Source organism: Eurosta solidaginis, chromosome 3, assembly GCF_040869045.1.
Source record: "Eurosta solidaginis isolate ZX-2024a chromosome 3, ASM4086904v1, whole genome shotgun sequence".
Taxonomy (NCBI): Eukaryota; Metazoa; Arthropoda; class Insecta; order Diptera; family Tephritidae; genus Eurosta; species Eurosta solidaginis.
Window position 1 is genome coordinate 53,850,452 of NC_090321.1, and position 17,957 is coordinate 53,868,408.

General features: G+C 38.4%; 2 protein-coding genes across 3 annotated transcripts in view; both read left to right on the top strand.

Annotated features, from left to right (window-relative positions):
* Positions 1 to 17,957, top strand: part of LOC137243728 (transient-receptor-potential-like protein) — a 292,030-nt gene that overhangs the window by 231,619 nt on the left and 42,454 nt on the right. The gene's annotated exons all lie outside the window — the stretch shown is intronic.
* Positions 16,498 to 17,957, top strand: part of LOC137243727 (transient-receptor-potential-like protein) — a 172,916-nt gene continuing 171,456 nt past the window's right edge. Inside the window, exon 1 of the mRNA XM_067771750.1 lies at positions 16,498 to 16,647. The gene's annotated coding sequence lies outside the window, so the exon portion shown is untranslated. The remainder of the gene's footprint in view (positions 16,648 to 17,957) is intronic.

Genomic DNA, 17,957 nt, shown 5'->3' on the forward strand with positions numbered 1-17,957 from the left:
GCAATTACTGGCATATGGTGATGACATTGATATCATCGGCCTAAACACCCGCGCTGTTAGTTCTGCTTACTCCAAACTGGAAAAAGAAGCGGTAAAGATGGGTTTGATGTTGAATGAGGATAAAACGAAGTAAATGCCGTCATCGAGCAAAGAGTCAGCGCATACGCGCTTTGGCAACCACGCTACTGTTGGCAGCCATAATTTCGAAATATTAAAAGACTTCGTTTATTTGGGAACCAGCACCAACACTAACAATAACATCAGCACTGAAATTCAGCGAAGAATCAATCATGCCAATAAATTCTACTTTGGACTAAGTAGGCAATTGAAAAGTAAAGCCCTCTCTCGGCGAACAAAAATCATACTCTACAAGTCACTTATCGTACCCGTCCTGCTATATGGGGCAGAAGCATGGACCATGAAAACAGCAGATGAAGCGGCTTTGGGAGTGTTCGAGAGAAAAGTTCTTGGAGAGATTTATGGACCTCTACGCGTTGGCGATGGCGAGTACCGAAGAAGATTTAATGATGAGCTGTACGAGCTATACGCAGATATCTACATAGTCCAGCGAATTAAATCGCAACGGCTGCGCTGGCTAGGCCATGTTATGCGAATGAAAGATGATGCTGCGGCAAAGAAAGTGTTTCTATCGGAACCCGCTATGGAAGCAGAGGTAGAGAGCGTTTGTAACACTTCAAGCACCGTAGGAGTGCGGGTTCAAATCCCACTTCCGGGAGAATAGGCTTTGAATAGATTTACAAGGTATAATCACTAAGTATTAAAGAAAATCGTTAAAGTTTACTTTAAAGTGAGGAATAGCTTATTATGTTAATTGAACTTTATTGAGTGGATGACATCTCAATCCGTTTCCGATATATAGACCTAAATATTGGCTAGGGCTACCAGTGGATGGGTGTTCACGATATGGGTGTCAAATGAAAGGGGTGTCATATCGGATAGGTCTGATAATCGGCTACCATATATCTTGGTATCTTATAACTTTAAACGAGCAATTCTTGTATATTTGTATATGTGACCCGGTCTATGAAAAGGTGGCTTATGACTCAAAAAAATTTTTTCACTTTTTTTCTGGTTTCGATAGTTTTTGAGACGCTCTTTCACGGGGGAAAATTAGAAAGTCCTAACTTTCTTAGAATTGTACTAAAAATGTACAGAAGGAAGAGCACAAATGAAAGACGATGAAGCCTTTGGTTCCTTCGATGCCTCTTTGGTGGCTAGTGAAGCATCCTAAGATTCTTTTGATAGCATTTTTTTCGATGGCAATGGAGCAAAATATCGGTCATAGTGCATAAGAAAAACTACCAAGAAACTAAAAAAATGCATTGTTTATCTTTAACAGCTGTTTCTCGCAATTTCTTTCTTGAGTCATAAGCCACATTTTCATAGCCCGGGTCACATATTTGTAAGTTTGTATAGCCGAACGATCTCGGGAACGGCTCAACCGATTTAAATGAAATTTGTCACAGACATAATGTATCACCTTCTAAAACTTTCTACCTAGGTGCTGCCACTCAGAATATTTCACAAAGTTGCCACCTATTGGAAATTAAAAAAAAATTGCATGAGATATGCCGATATGGGTATCAAACGAAAGGTATTTCACTTCGCATTACAATAGCGACATTTTTGAGTAGGGTTGCCACCAATTCGAAATTAAAACAAGAAAGGAAGGTTAAGTTCGGGTGTAACCGAACATTACATACTCAGTTGAGAGCTATGGTGGTAACATAAGGGAAAAAAACCATGTAGGAAAATGAACCGAGGGTAACCCTGGAATGTGTTTGTATGACATGTATATCAAATGAAAGGTATTAAATATTATTTTAAGAGGGAGTGGGTCATAGTTCTATAGGTGGACGCCATTAAGGGATATCGCCATAAAGGTGGATCAGGGTTGACTCTAGAATTTGTTTGTACGACATGGGTATCAAATGAAAGGTGTTAATGAGTATTTTAAAAGGGAGTGGGCCTCAGTTCCACAGGTGGATGCCTTTTCGAGATATCGCCATAAACGTGGACCAGGGGTGACTCTAGAATGCGGTTGTACAATATGGGTATCAAATGAAAGGTGTTAATGAGTATTTTAAAAGGGCGTGGGCCTTAGTTCTATAGGTGGACGCCTTTTCGAGATATCGCCATTAAGGTGGACCAGGGGTGACTCTAGAATTTGTTTGTACGATATGGGTATCAAATGAAAGGTGTTAATGAGTATTTTAAAAGGGAGTGGGCCTTAGTTCTATAGGTGGACGCCTTTTCGAGATACCACCATAAAGGTGGACCAGGGGTGACTCTAGAATTTGTTTGTACGATATGGGTATCAAATGAAAGGTGTTAATGATTATTTTAAAAGGGAGTGAGCCTCAGTTCCATAGGTGGATGGCTTTTCGAGATATCGCCATAAACGTGGACCAGGGGTGACTCTAGAATGCGTTTGTACAATATGGGTATCAAATGAAAGGTGTTAATGAGTATTTTAAAAGGGCGTGGGCCTTAGTTCTATAGGTGGACGCCTTTTCGAGATATCGCCATAAAGGTGGACCAGGGGTGACTCTAGAATTCGTTTGTACGATATGGGTTTCAAATGAAAGGTGTTAATGAATATTTTAAAATAGCGTGGGCCTTAGTTCTATAGGTATGAGCCTTTTCGAGATACCGCCATAAAGGTGGACCAGGGGTGACTCTAGAATTCGTTTGTACGATATGGATTTCAAATGAAAGGTGTTAATGAGTATTTTAAAAGAGCGTGGGTCTTAGTTCTATAGGTGGACGCCTTTTCGAGATACCGCCATAAGGGTGGACCAGGGGTGACTCTAGAATTTGCTTGTACGATATGGGTATCAAATGAAAGGTGTTAATGAGTATTTTAAAAAGGAGTGGGCCTTAGTTCTATAGGTGGACGCCTTTTCGAGATACCGCCATAAAGGTGGACCAGGGGTGACTCTAGAATTTGTTTGTACGATATGGGTATCAAATGAAAGGTGTTAATGAGTATTTTAAAAGGGAGTGAGCCTCAGTTCCATAGGTGGATGACTTTTCGAGATATCGCCATAAACGTGGACCAGGGGTGACTCTAGAATGCGTTTGTACAATATGGGTATCAAATGAAAGGTGCTAATGAGTATTTAAAAGGGCGTGGGCCTTAGTTCTATAGGTGGACGCCTTTTCGAGATATCGCCATAAAGGTGGACCAGGGGTGACTCTAGAATTCGTTTGTACGATATGGGTTTCAAATGAAAGGTGTTAATGAATATTTTAAAATAGCGTGGGCCTTAGTTCTATAGGTATGAGCCTTTTCGAGATATCGCCATAACCGTGGACCAGGGGTGACTCTAGAATGTGTTTGTACGATATGGGTATCAAATTAAAGGTATTAATGAGGGTTTTAAAAGGGAGTGGCCCTTAGTTGTATATGTGAAGGCGTTTTCGAGATATCGACCAAAATGTGGACCAGGGTGACCTAGAACTTCATCTGTCGGGTACCGCTAATTTATTTATATATGTAATACCACGAACAGTATTCCTTCCAAGATTCCAAGGGCTTTTGATTTCGCCCTGAAAAACTTTTTCAATTTCTTCTACTTAATATGGTAGGTGTCCACCCATTTTACCAAGCTTTTTTCTAAAGTTATATTTTGCATCAATAGACCAATACAATTACCATGTTTCATCCCATTTTTCTTATTTGGTATAGAATTATGGCATTTTTTTCATTTTTCGTAATTTTCGATATCGAAAAAGTGGGCGTGGTCATAGTCGGATTTCGGCCATTTTTTACATCAATACAAAGTGAGTTCAGATAAGTACGTGAACTGAGTTTAGTAAAGATATATCGATTTTTGCTCAAGTTATCGTGTTAAAGGCCGAGCGGAAGGACAGACGGTCGAATGTGTATAAAAACTGGGCGCGGCTTCAACCGATTTCGCCCTTTTTCACAGAAAACAGTTACCGTCCTAGAGTCTAAGCCTCTACCAAATTTCACAAGGATTGGTAAATTTTTGTTCGACTTATGGCATTAAAAGTATCCTAGACAAATTAAATAAAAAAGGGCGGAGCCACGCCCATTTTGAAATTTTCTTTTATTTTTGTATTTTGTTGCACCATATCATTACTGGAGTTGAATGTTGGCATAATTTACTTATATACTGTAAAGGTATTAACTTTTCTTTTAAAATTTGAATTAAAAAAAAAGTTTTTTAAAAAGTGGGCGTGGTCGTTCTCCGATTTTGCTTGTTTTTAGTAAGCGGACATATAGTAATAAGGGTAACGTTCCTGCCAAATTTCATCATGATATCTTCAACGACTGCCAAATAACAGCTTGCAAAACTTCTAAATTACCTTCTTTTAAAAGTGGGCGGTCCACGCCCATTGTACAAAATTTTACCATTTTTCTATTCTGCGTCATAAGCCCAACTAACTTACCAAGTTTCATCGCTTAATCCGTATTTGGTAATGAATTATCGCACTTTTTCGATTTTTCGAAATTTCGATATCGAAAAAGTGGGCGTGGTTATTATCCGATATCGTTCATTTTAAATAGCGATCTGAGATGAGTGCCCTGGAACCTACATACCAAATTTCATCAAGATACCTCAAAATTTACTCAAGTTATCGTGTTAACGGACAGACGGACGGACGGACGGACGGACGGACATGGCTCAATCGAATTTTTTTTCGATACTGATGATTTTGATATATGGAAGTCTATATCTATCTCGATTCCTTTATACCTGTACAACCAACCGTTATTCAATCAAATTTAATATACTCTGTGAGCTCTGCTCAACTGAGTATAAAAATTGCATGAGACATGCCGATATGGGTATCAAACGAAAGGTATATCACTCCGCATTACATACAGTAGGGACATTTTTGAGTAGGGTTGCCATTTAGTGTAGCCACCTATTCGAAAAAATATTGTCGATATGGGTATCAAACGAAAGGTATTTCACTTGTGTGCGTGACTTATGAAACCGTAAAAGTCCACTCTAAAACTTAGTATTATTCTATGCATTTGATATTAACCCTAATAGCGATACTGCATTAATTGTGAATTTTGTCAACTTGACATTGGAGAGATGTCAAACCACCGGCACGAGAAAGAGCAACCTCAAACTTCCGCTGGCGAGAGCCTTTTCCTTTTTAAGTTGGCGTGGAAGCAGATCGGTTTGTGAAAAACTAATTAAAGCAGTGTAAAGTGGTAGCAAAGTGCAAGTAACTTAAAGACTATCTTATCATCATTTAACATACATATAACCAAGAATCAAAAACGAAAAAATTATGTATGTAATTTCTAAGTTAATTTTGTGTATAATATAACTGCAGTTACCCTTGAGAACGGTTACCGATGTGCACCGAAATATATTCATTAACATTAACAAATGTGTGGTCTTTCTTCGCAACACTTAACACTTCCAATTAAAAGGGTCAATAGTTTTTCTTTAAAAACGTTATAAATTCACTTTATTTATAATTTAGTAACTAAGTAATTAACTTGTTAAAAACTTGACTTTAAAAATTCAAATTCAAAGTATTAATATGTTTGCGTATTTTAAATAAATACCGAAAAGGATCGCGTCCGCGGTTTCCGGTTTATAGTGCTAGACTGGCTCGTTGCAATTATTGTTGGTGACGATGGTAGTGAATGCGTGTTGACCCCTTTCCACTCGCCGCGCACGTCTGCGCATAGGATTTTCGCCGCCGTCTGAATATTATTGGAGGCGGCTTAAACATCCTGCCCGCCCTGCAGGGAGGTGCTTGTAAGGACCTTCTGCAGCTCCTGCAAGGCGCGGATGGTGATATTTGAGGCGCGACTGGCTATATTACGTCGTTGGCAGGTCTTGTGGGGTGCGCGTGATCATGCGCTTTGCCATATGTTCCGGTTTGGGGGTTGTCGCTGGTTTCTTCGATCGGTACGCTGCGCGTGGTAGTGGAGGCAGAGCCGGCACTGAAGGCAGCTGTCGGTCTCTGCCGTGAGAGCCAGATGGGTGTCTTCCTGGAAGTATAAGAGCAGACAGAGAAACGAGAAGTAGTTGGATACAGCGGATGATAAACGGAAATTTAATTATACAGGGGAAACGTATATAAGTTAGAGCGCTGTGCTCCAAGAGTGCTCCATTGGAAGGAAGCACAGTTTAACTAAGGGGCTGTGACGGCGATCAAAAAGTCCGTAGTATTAATGCATCTCAGAGGGAGCACTCTACTACGTAAGTCAAATTCACCACGGATTACATACGGCTGATAGAAGTTATCAATTTCCTTCTTCTTTTGAGATTCCTAACACTGTAGTATGAGAGAGAAAAACCGGAACTGACTGCTCGCCGTCTGACTTTTAGATTTGCTCTGCCATTTCATTTTGTGATCGAGAGTGAGCTACAAGTGTAACTTGAAAAGAAAAAAAAAAACCCTTAAAAATGTGTCCGTAATTACATCCTCGTGGAAGACCTTAAATCGGAAAATATAACTGAAATGCGTAAAAGTTTTTATTAAAAATGTACGCGGTTCTAGCTTGAAAACAATTTCGTGACGAATTTAATGGTTATCTCTGAACGCGACATATTTGCGCAGAAACAATTTTAACTTAAATCATCTTACGATTCCACGTGGTTGAACAACCAGCCCAAGGATTAGCTGACCTTCGTAGCCTACCATAGGCCTCACACCCGCTTAACATAGCATGTCGAAACCAGCGTTTGCAAGAAATCCCGAAGTCTACAAAAGTTCCCAGCGAAGTGGAGGTTACCTGGCCAAAATAGAACGTCCGGCAGAGTTCCCAAATTAAGTCGAGAATCTCAACGCGTCACAAGATTTCGACCATTGCATCAGGGAATATAATTCTTTTTTCCCAAAATTACGTTGATCACTGTTTTTGGATAGCATTCCTATGCTTAAGCGCGCGAGTAAATGCCAGACTTATATATATAAGTATACATACATATAAATGCATATGCATTAATTTTCATATGTATATATAAATATATATACCTATGCATCCGGCAGAAGACCTAGTAAAGTAAAGTTAAATAACCAAAAAAAAAAGGAATATAAAATTAAAAGAAATATTGAATTAATGTTTATAATTTAAATCAAACAAAGTACTAGTAAAATGTTTTCGCTTGAAGTAAAGAGAACCATGTGAATGTTTTTTTTTAATTCGCGTAACGTAAGAGAAAAAAAGACCTTTCAGGGATTATATAAGTTAAATTTATTTGTATGAAGAGGTGAAAACTAAATTTCCCTAAATATTAAACAAACTAATATGTATGCACAACCATAAGAAATGGAAAATTGTCAATCGAAATCACCTGCGTTCTCCGCTGTTTGCGCAAACATCGTTGGACACCCTATTGAAATGTGAGTAACTTCCCTGCACTTTTCTTTATTATAGTATTTTATTAAATTATATCATATATAAGAATGTATACGTTCACGCAGAATATTTTTGCTATTATTTTTTGTTGTTGTTAAATTTTCTTTCATAAATATGAGCATTATGTAAAAAGCTAAACACGCTCAATTATCCATTCATAAAAAAAAGAAAGCGAATAAGAGCATACTATGCTCTCTTATATTTGAAATGGAATTGTTGTACTTATAACAATGAATAGAGTTTAAAGTAATTAATAAAATCTTGTTAGCTATATGAAGTGATGGGTTCATTTTGGTTGGGTATGGGAGAGAGCTTAATTTAGACTCTCGAATACTAATGGTAGGAACGGGAACGAGAGCGACATGGAGATATAAAACCAGCAATATTCTCCACTTATAGTAACGTTCATTAGTTGTTATCATATGCTTGTTGGTTGTCACGCGGAATAAAGAGATTATGATGATCATTAATAGATCTTTGAAGAGATTATGTTCTTATTTTACTCGTTTTGTTTGTCAATGAAGTCCGTCCGCCTCATACTGCGGAATACCCATATTCGTATGTCCGTCCGAGCACGTATAAGAATAGCAATTGGTGCAGCCACGAATTTATTCTTTTGAATATTAGATCCGGTTTCGGTTTCGGTCTAGTGCAATTTATTATAAGCTTTTATTTAGTTTCACTTTTGTTGTCTGTAATGGAATCTTGCAAGTTAAATTTGATACACTTCCCGGTGTCCGATTGAGCTGAAATTTTGCACACATGTATAACTCCGATAACAATGCAATATTACTTTGTTAGAATTCGATAAATTAATCGATAACACAGTTATCGGTAAAGATTTGTATTTACTTTGGCAAAACAGCCTAAGTCCCATACAAACCCGCCGGTACCTATCCGTGGATTGTGATATTTGGACGTGGTGAATCACGCGTGTCACGCGTGGTGAATCTCAACGCTTGCGAAAAGCGGAGACACAACCCTCTGTTGTATTTCTGTGTATAACCAACATAGCTGAATTTTTAAGGCTGTTTAACTCTGTAATCTTTTCTGTAATTTATGTTGCTTTTGGAAAAATTACCTATTTGAAAAAAGCTGGCTGAAAAATATTGGCATAACAGCTTAAGTTAAATCAAGAATGGAAAATCTTGGAAAATTTGAGCAGATGTGGCAATTTCGCGCGTCCCTTGAACGAAATATTGACAATCTGCTGATCATCGCTAGGAAATTAGCGACATTCCATCAACTAAGCAGCACTTTAGCAATACTACTGTTATTATTTGGCCGCTCAAACACACATATATTAATTGTGCATTAAATCTAAAATATACAAATACACCATAATAATTTACACGGCCAAAGCCATAATAATTTACACGGGTCATCAATTCTTTCACTGATTCAAAATCTGAACTACCAGCGCTACCGTCAACAGCTCAGTGTCATCATTGCCAGTAGCGCCAATAACACCAAACTCGTGCCTGACACACAAAAGTCGTTTCACTCAATAGCGCAAGTAAAATGTACTACGCACTCACTACTAAGTAGCGTCAAAAATTCGCTTGGAGTCATTTCGTCAATGAGCTACCATTGAGCTGGCACCGCATTGGCGCTGGCGCCATGCAATTTACATCACTAAAATTGCGCGAATGCCCAGGCTCATGACTTCAATACTTATATTTACTATGCTTTAAACTTTGAATACACCGCTGAAGTTGCTGCGCATAAAATGTGTACTAATAAATTCCAATCCGCATTATACGCAGATGTAACTGAAATATGTGTTTTTGTTTCACCTCCTTTACTTATATTTAAAGCTTTTCTAAGAACAAGCTTCTATTACTTGTTAATAAAACGAACTAAAAAATAAAAAATAAAATTAAAGAAAAAAAAACTTTTTTAAAAATAAGCTTTTATTATTTTGGTTAATAAAATTAACTAAAAAGTAAACAATAAATTGACTCTAAAGAAATATAACACTTTATAAGTTCATTGTAAGCTTGAACGATAATTAGGCTTTTTCGTCTGCGACAAAAAAATTCTATATTGTACGTAATTATATATTTTTAACATTAAAACTTTACACCTAAATTATTAAAGCTTACAGTTTATATCACAGTCCTAATTGTTCTAATAAAAAACGTGTTAAATTTTGATGGTATAATTGAGAACATTTAGGATCTCATTTTCTTGCTATCGCAATGTAACACGCTTTTATTAGAACAATTAGGACTGTGATATAAAATGTAAGCTTTAATAATTTAGGTGTAAAGTTTTAATGTTAAAAATATATAATTATGTACAATATAGAATTTTTTTGTCGCAGACGAAAAAGCCTAATTATCGTTTAAGCTTACAATGAACTTATAAAGTGTTATATTTCTTTAGAGTCAATTTATTGTTTACTTTTTAGTTAATTTTATTAACCAAAATAATAAAAGCTTATTTTTAAAAAAGTTTTTTTTCTTTAATTTTATTTTTATTTGTTGATACAGTGCATGAATTTTGTTTTATGTAGATGTACCATAACTAGGGTGCAAGGAGCAAGAACCACGACATTTCCGACTGGCATAGCCTGGATAATGCTAGCATGCACGCCCGCTCCGAACTCCCCAGAAAGTCTATTGGTCCATGACATAAAAATGGCGCCCAAAACGTGGGGCCACGACAATTCAGATATTTGTTGTGAGCCTCTTATTATTTTTGTTGTATTCACATGCCAATTTATAAGTGACGGAATTAGTTTGGATGCGGGAAGTCGTACAGCTAACCAGCTTACATAAATTGTGCATATACACCCTTTTATTATGTATGCCTTCATGCATATAGTTACTTGGAATAGATGTTACTAAGCTTGTAGTATACTCTACCAGTATCTTGACTTGAAGAATTTATAAGCAATATGTTTCACCCTTTTCATTATCTTCAGGCGTATAATAGAATGCATTGAAATGAAATAGTGAGACTTACAATAATTGTTTGCACCAGCTACATATCGTCCATTCAGAAAGCGTGAACAACGAAAGAATGTTACTTTATTATATAAACCCATCACTTATATGCAGTTACAAGATTTTAAAAACATACATTATTATACTTTTTCGAATTTTTTTTGTGAAAATTTATAAAACTAACAATGTCTGTTCGACACAGCGAAGAAAATTTGGCTAACCTCGCTGCTCCTGGAAACATTTGTTCTATCTGTAGTGAGGAAACAACCAATTTTAATTTTGATGCTACACCGTGTATGCATGGCTTTCACAGGTCTTGTCTTACAATTTGGTTGACAGGAAATGAGTCGTGTCCTTTATGTCGGAGAACGATCGACTCTCAGTCTTTAAGAAGCTTTTCGGAACAAGACCTTCAACCAACTATTGGAAACGCTCCTTCACATGGCGCTGTCCCAAGAACTAACAACAATAGTTCTACAGGTCCCATAACTCGATCTCGAGCTGCTTTTAATAATGTCCACGATAGGTTCAACACTGATGAAACGAGGTCTCCAGCTAACACCCGCCGCGGTCGAAATCATCGACAAAATAGAGTTGATAATCGCCAAACTAACACTGATATTCAACGGGTTCAACAAATGATGGACGAAACCACGTTACACCACCGAGTAGCTATGGCACGAGAGATATCAGATGTTATAAGCCAATTAGTACCCCAATCGATAGAAACTTATTTCCAAAGACTCAACATTCATGAAAGGAATAGGCAAGATTTGACAGGCCAACACAATACACTAGATTTTCCAAATCCAATCGATAGGAGACGTGCTGGCGATCAGCAAGTACCCAATTTGAACGATAGTAGAAACCAAATTGTAACAAACGTTAGCAACAATCAAAGTAGTAATCGAGATGCACAAAACCTATCAGCAGAGGCCATGTCGAAAATAATAACTAATTGGAAATTAACATTCGATGGCTCATTAGATAGCGTCTCCGTGGACGAATTTATATATAGAATTAACGCATTGACAATGACATCCTTGCGAGGTAATTTTAATGTACTCTGCCGAAACGCTCATGTCCTTTTCGAAGGAAAGGCCAAAAACTGGTACTGGAGATATCACCATACAGTACATGCCAGTGATTGGTTCGCCTTGTGCGATGCATTAAAAAGTAATTTTAAAGATGTTCGTACTGACTATGATATAAAAGAAAGAATAAGAAATAGAAAGCAGAAACTCGGCGAATCATTCGAACAATTTTTAGAATCAGTTAGGACAATGAGTGACAGTTTGAGGACACCATTGTCTGAAGAAGAATTAAATGAAATCTTAGTGCGTAATATACTTCCGGAAATCCGCTTGAAGCTTCTTGATTTGGATATCACGTCCATTTCCGCTCTACGACGTGCCTGTAGGCGACGTGAAAATTTTTTTGAAACAGTTAAAACAAGCCCTGGGCGACCTCAGTTGCCACAAAAGCGAAATGTAGCCGAAGTCGCTCAAACAGATCAGAATTCATTTTCTGGTGTTCCTCATGAGGTGGAAGCTTCAACTGTGGAAGCCTCGGAGAAGAAATGCTGGAACTGTGACACTCCTGGTCATAGTTATAAGTTGTGCGTTAAACCACGAAGAGTTTTCTGCTACGGTTGTGGACTATTGGCGTACTTCTTACCAAATTGTCCCAGTTGCAATATTCAGGAAAACAGGCAGAGGGGTGCCTACAACACCACCAGCAGACACCCCAAGCCAACTTCCAACTGAAACAACGGCCAATTGTACCTTCAACGACTAACACGTAAAATGCACCTACTTTACAAGTTCACCCTATCCGTCCTCTACATGTACGTTTGCAAGAATATAATGCAAAACGTGAGAAAATTTTCGGTGAATCCCGATCGGCTATGAGAGCTAAAACGTATTGGAAAAACATTAAGTCAAAACGCGAACACTTATCAGCAACTGCGCTATACGACCAGGCCAGGCGATATACGACCTTATCTGCTATAGAAATCTTAGGAGAGAAGGTGTTAGGATTATTAGACTCAGGTGCCTCGATTAGTTGTTTAGGAGCCAAATTGGATGCAGATATTCTTAAACGAAACCTAAAAATTAAGAAACTTAATACAAATCTATCCACCGCGGACGGATCAAAACAATCCGTTCTGGGGGTTGTTACATTGGTTGTCGTGCATCAAAAGAAAAGGTCTCCAATCGAATTTTTTATTGTTCCAACTCTACGGCAAGATATATATTTGGGTGTAAATTTTTGGAAGGCCTTTAAAATTGCTCCAAATATAGTGAGCGAGATAAATATTTCAGAAACTGATGAAAATGTTCATGTATTATCGGAAATCCAGAAAGAGAAGCTTGCTGCTGCGGTTCGCTGTTTCCCGTCTTTTGAGGAAAGAGGACTTGGCAAGACAACGCTAGTTAAACACGTTATTGACGTTGGTGAAGCGAAGCCTATTAAACAACGCCATTATCCGGTATCTGCGGCAATAGAACAGTTAATGGGACAAGAAATCGATAGAATGATATCTTTAGGTATAATTGAAGAGTCGAATAGCCCCTGGTCTTCCCCAGTCGTATTGGTAAGGAAACCAGGGAAAATACGTCTTTGTCTGGACAGTCGTAAGGTGAATTCCTTAACAGTGAAAGACGCATATCCATTACCCCACATTGAAGGCATATTGAGTAGATTGCCTCGCGCAGAGTTTATTTCGAGCCTGGATTTTAAGGATGCCTTTTGGCAAATCCCTCTAGGAGTAACCTCGCGTGAGAAGACAGCATTTACGATACCGAATAGGCCACTTTATCAGTTCAAAGTAATGCCTTTCGGACTGTGCAATGCACCGCAGACTATGTGCAGTTTGATGGATAAGGTCATTCCTTACTATCTAAAAGAACGTGTTTTTGTATACCTTGACGATCTCCTTTTAGTGTCAGAAAACTTCGACTCGCACATTCAATTGTTACAAGAAGTGGCTTTACATATTAAGAAGGCTGGCCTCACTATTAATATTTCCAAAAGTAAATTCTGTCTGAAACAAGTACGATACTTGGGGTATGTCGTGGGATACGGTAACCTAAAGACCGATCCTGAAAAAGTTTCTGCAATTACCGACTTTCCTTCACCCAAGTCAGTAAGGCAATTAAGACGCTTCTTGGGAATGGCTGGATGGTATAGGCGTTTCATTGCAAACTTTGCTAGCATTACCCATCCTTTAACAGAACTTCTGAAGAAGGGTTGCAAATTTGAATGGAATGATGAAGCTCAAGAAGCTTTTGAACTGCTTAAGCATCTCCTAACACCAGCACCTATATTGAAAAATCCCGATTTCAACAGACCGTTTATAATACAGTGTGATGCAAGTCAGAGTGGAGTAGGGGCTGTGCTCGCGCAAACTGATGAAAATGGCGTAGTAATTCCAGTTTCTTACATGAGCCAAAAGCTTAACAAAGCCCAACGAAACTACTCTGTAACTGAACAAGAGTGTCCGCATCTGTTCTTGCTGTTAAAAAATTCAGGCCGTAAATCGAAGGGCAAACGTTTACAATCGTTACAGATCACGCCAGCCTACGGTGGCTGATGAAGCAAAAAGATCTTAGTGGTCGATTGGCGCGATGGGCACTCAAGTTACAAGCATTCCTTTTTACCATCGAACATCGGAAAGGAACAGCTAATGTTGTGCCAGAGGCTCTATCACGTGCTTCATGCGACGCAAACGATGAAATAACCTTGCCGTGCGAAAACGTTCCAGACATTGACTTACAGTCACCAGAGTTCGACAGTACGGAGTACAATGAGTTGCGAGAAAAACTCAACAACGGAGACGGGCTTTTTCCTGACTTTAAGGTTATAGATAAATTTATTTATCACCGCAGCGAATTCTACTCTGGTGAGGCGGACCAGCAGGATTCGGCATGGAAACTCGTAGTACCAAAGGCGTTACGATCTCAGGCTCTCGCGAATGCACATAATGTTGACACTGCTGCTCATGGCGGAGTTGCAAAAACGGTAGAAAGAATAAGAAGATATCTTTATTGGCCAGGTCTTTATCAGGACGTAAGAGATTATGTATCTAGGTGTGAAACGTGTAAAACAGCAAAACATCCCACCAAAGTATTAAGGCCTCTTATGGGGAAGTTCACGAAAACGGAAAGGATTTTCCAAAGGCTATACATCGACCTTATTGGACCGTTTCCGCGATCCAAAGCAGGCAATATCGGCATATTAAGTGTTCTTGACAATATGTCAAAATTTACTTTCTTATGGCCTCTGAAGAAGTTTACCACTTCTCCTATAATTGCCTTTCTAAAGCAACAGGTTTTTGATGTATTCGGTGTTCCAGAATTCATGGTTAGCGACAACGGTAGTCAATTTCGGTCGAAGGAGTTTGAAACATTCCTTAAACAGCTCAGCGTAAAACATATTTGTACAGCGATATATTCGCCACAAAGCAACAGTTCTGAATGAATAAATCGCTCAGTCAATGCTGCGATTCGCGCATATATAAAAAGCGATCAGAGAGATTAGGATTTACACCTGATCAGCATCAACTGCGCGCTAAGGAACTCCTTACATCAAACCTTAACCCAAACCCCGTACTATGTGGTGTTTTGGCAACACATGGTAACACACGGACACCAGTATGAGTTCTTGCGTGGTATAGGAATGATTGAGCAAGGTGTTGTTGAAACCCAGACAGATAGGTACGACAAATTGACCATGATAAGGAATTCAGTACGTGAAAACATTCAAAAGGCTTATGAAGTAAATTCTCGACGATATAACCTCCGTTCTAGACCCATTTCTTTCAACATCGGTGAAGAAGTCTTTAGAAGAAACTTCACTCAAAGCGATGCTTCCAAGAAGTTCAGTGGTAAATTAGCTAAAACTTTCGCCAAAGCAAGAGGTAGTGAAAAGGTGGGAAACTCATGTTATGTTCTCGAGGATATGTCAGGAAAGGTTATAGGAACATTACATGCAAAGGACATACAAGCAATTAAATAATAGTCTTTTACGATAATTCGGTTATTTAGTTTTTCTCAGATTTTAAAAAAAAGTGCGTAGGCACGCATTCTTTTAAAACCTGTGGTGTGACGGCGATCAAAAAGTCCATAGTATTAATGCATCTCAGAGGGAGCACTCTACTACGTAAGTCAAATTCACCACGGATTACATACAGCTGATACAAGTTTTCAATTTTCTTCTTCTTTTGAGATTCCTAACACTGTAGTATGAGAGAGAAAAACTGGAACTGACTGCTCGCCGCCTGACTTTTAGATTTGCTCTGCCATTTCATTTTTGGGATCGAGAGTGAGCTACTAGTGTAACTTGAAAAGAAAAAAAAACCCTTAAAAATGTGTCCGTAATTACATCCTCGTGGAAGACCTTAAATCGGAAAATATAATTGAAATCCGTAAAAGTTGTTATTAAAAATGTACGCGGTTCTAGCTTGAAAACAATTTCGTGACGAATTTAATGGTTATCTCTGAACGCGACATATTTGCGCAGAAACAATTTTAACTTAAATCATCTTACGATTCCACGTGGTTGAACAACCAGCCCACGGATTAGCTGACCTTCGTAGCCTACCATAGGCTCCACGCCCGCTTAACATAGCATGTCGAAACCAGCGTTTGCAAGAAGTCCCGAAGTCTACAAAAGTTCCCAGCGAAGCGGAGGTTACCTGGCCAAAGTAGAACGTCCGGCAGAGTTCCCAAATTAAGTCGAGAATCTCAACGCGTCACAAGATTTCGACCATTGCATCAGAGAATATAATTCTTTTTTTCCCAAAATTACATTGATCACTGTTTTTGGATAGCATTCCTATGCTTAAGCGCGCGAGTAAATGCCAGACTTATATATATAAGTATACATACATATAAATGCATATGCATTAATTTACATATGTATATATAAATATATATACCTATGCATCCGGCAGAAGACCTAGTAAAGTAAAGTTAAATAACCAAAAAAAAAGGAACATAAAATTAAAAGAAATATTGAATTAATGTTTATAATTTAAATCAAACAAAGTACTAGTAAAATGTTTTCGCTTGAAGTAAAGAGAACCATGTGAATGTCTTTTTTTAATTCGCGTAACGTAAGAGAAAAAAAGACCTTTGAGGCATTATATAAGTTAAATTTATTTGTATGAAGAGGTGAAAACTAAATTTCCCTAAATATTAAACAAACTAATATGTATGCACAACCATAAGAAATGGAAAATTGTTAATCGAAATCACCTGCGTTCTCAGCTGTTTGCGCAAACATCGTTGGACACCCTATTGAAATGTGAGTAACTTCCCTGCACTTTTCTTTATTATAGTATTTTATTAAATTATATCATATATAAGAATGTATACGTTCACGCAGAATATTTTTGCTATTATTTTTTGTTGTTGTTAAATTTGCTTTCATAAATATGAGCATTATGTAAAAAGCTAAACACGCTCAATTATTCATCCATAAAAAAAAAAGAAAGCGAATAAGAGCATACTATGCTCTCTTATATTTGAAATGGAATTGTTGTACTTATAACAATGAATAGAGTTTAAAGTAATTAATAAAATCTTGTTAGCTATATGAAGTGATGGGTTCATTTTGGTTGGGTATGGGAGAGCTTAAGTTAGACTCTCGAATACTAATGGTAGGGACGGGAACGAGAGCGACATGGAGATATAACACCAACAATATTCTCCACTTATAGTAACGTTCATTAGTTGTTATCATATGCTTGTTGGTTGTCACGCGGTATAAAGAGATTATGATGATCATTAGTAGATCTTTGAAGAGATTATGTTCTTATTTTACTCGTTTTGTTTGACAATGAAGTCCGTCCGCCTCATACTGCGGAATACCCATATTCGTATGTCCGTCCGAGCACGTATAAGAATAGCAATTGGTGCAGCCACGAATTTATTCTTTTGAATATTAGATCCGGTTTCGGTTTCGGTCTAGTGCAATTTATTTTTATTTGTTGATACAGTGCATGAATTTTGTTTTATGTAGATGTACCATAACTAGGGTGCAAGGAGCAAGAACCACGACATTTCCGACTGGCATAGCCTGGATAATGCTAGCATGAACGCCCGCTCCGATCTCCCCAGAGAGTCTATTGGTCCATGACAGGGCGCATGACAAGCCCATTTTGGGTGCGAACCTGTACAATCCGAACATGGTTGTCAGGCCCGAGGCGAACGTTCTCGATTCGTCCCAGACGCCACTCGGTGGGTAGGAGCGAATCTTCTTTAATTACGACGAGGTCGCCTGGTTGAGTATTTCGCTGTGGCGTTTGCCATTTATAGCGCTTCTGAAGGTCCTTCAGATAATCCTCTTTCCTGCGTCGACTGAATTGGTGATGAAGCGATTTGAGTTTTTCCCATCGATTTATCCAAGAGAGGTCTGCCGCGTTTGGCTCAGGAATGGCTAATAGCGGTGCACCTCGAAGGAAGTGACCCGGAGTGAGAGCTGTGAAGTCAGCTGGGTCCTGGGATAGTGAGGTTAGAGGCCTTGAATTGAGAACTGCTTCAATACGCACCAACAGCGTCGTGAATTCTTCGAATGTAAACTTGTGGGATGCAGCGGTTTTTTTTTAAGTTGGT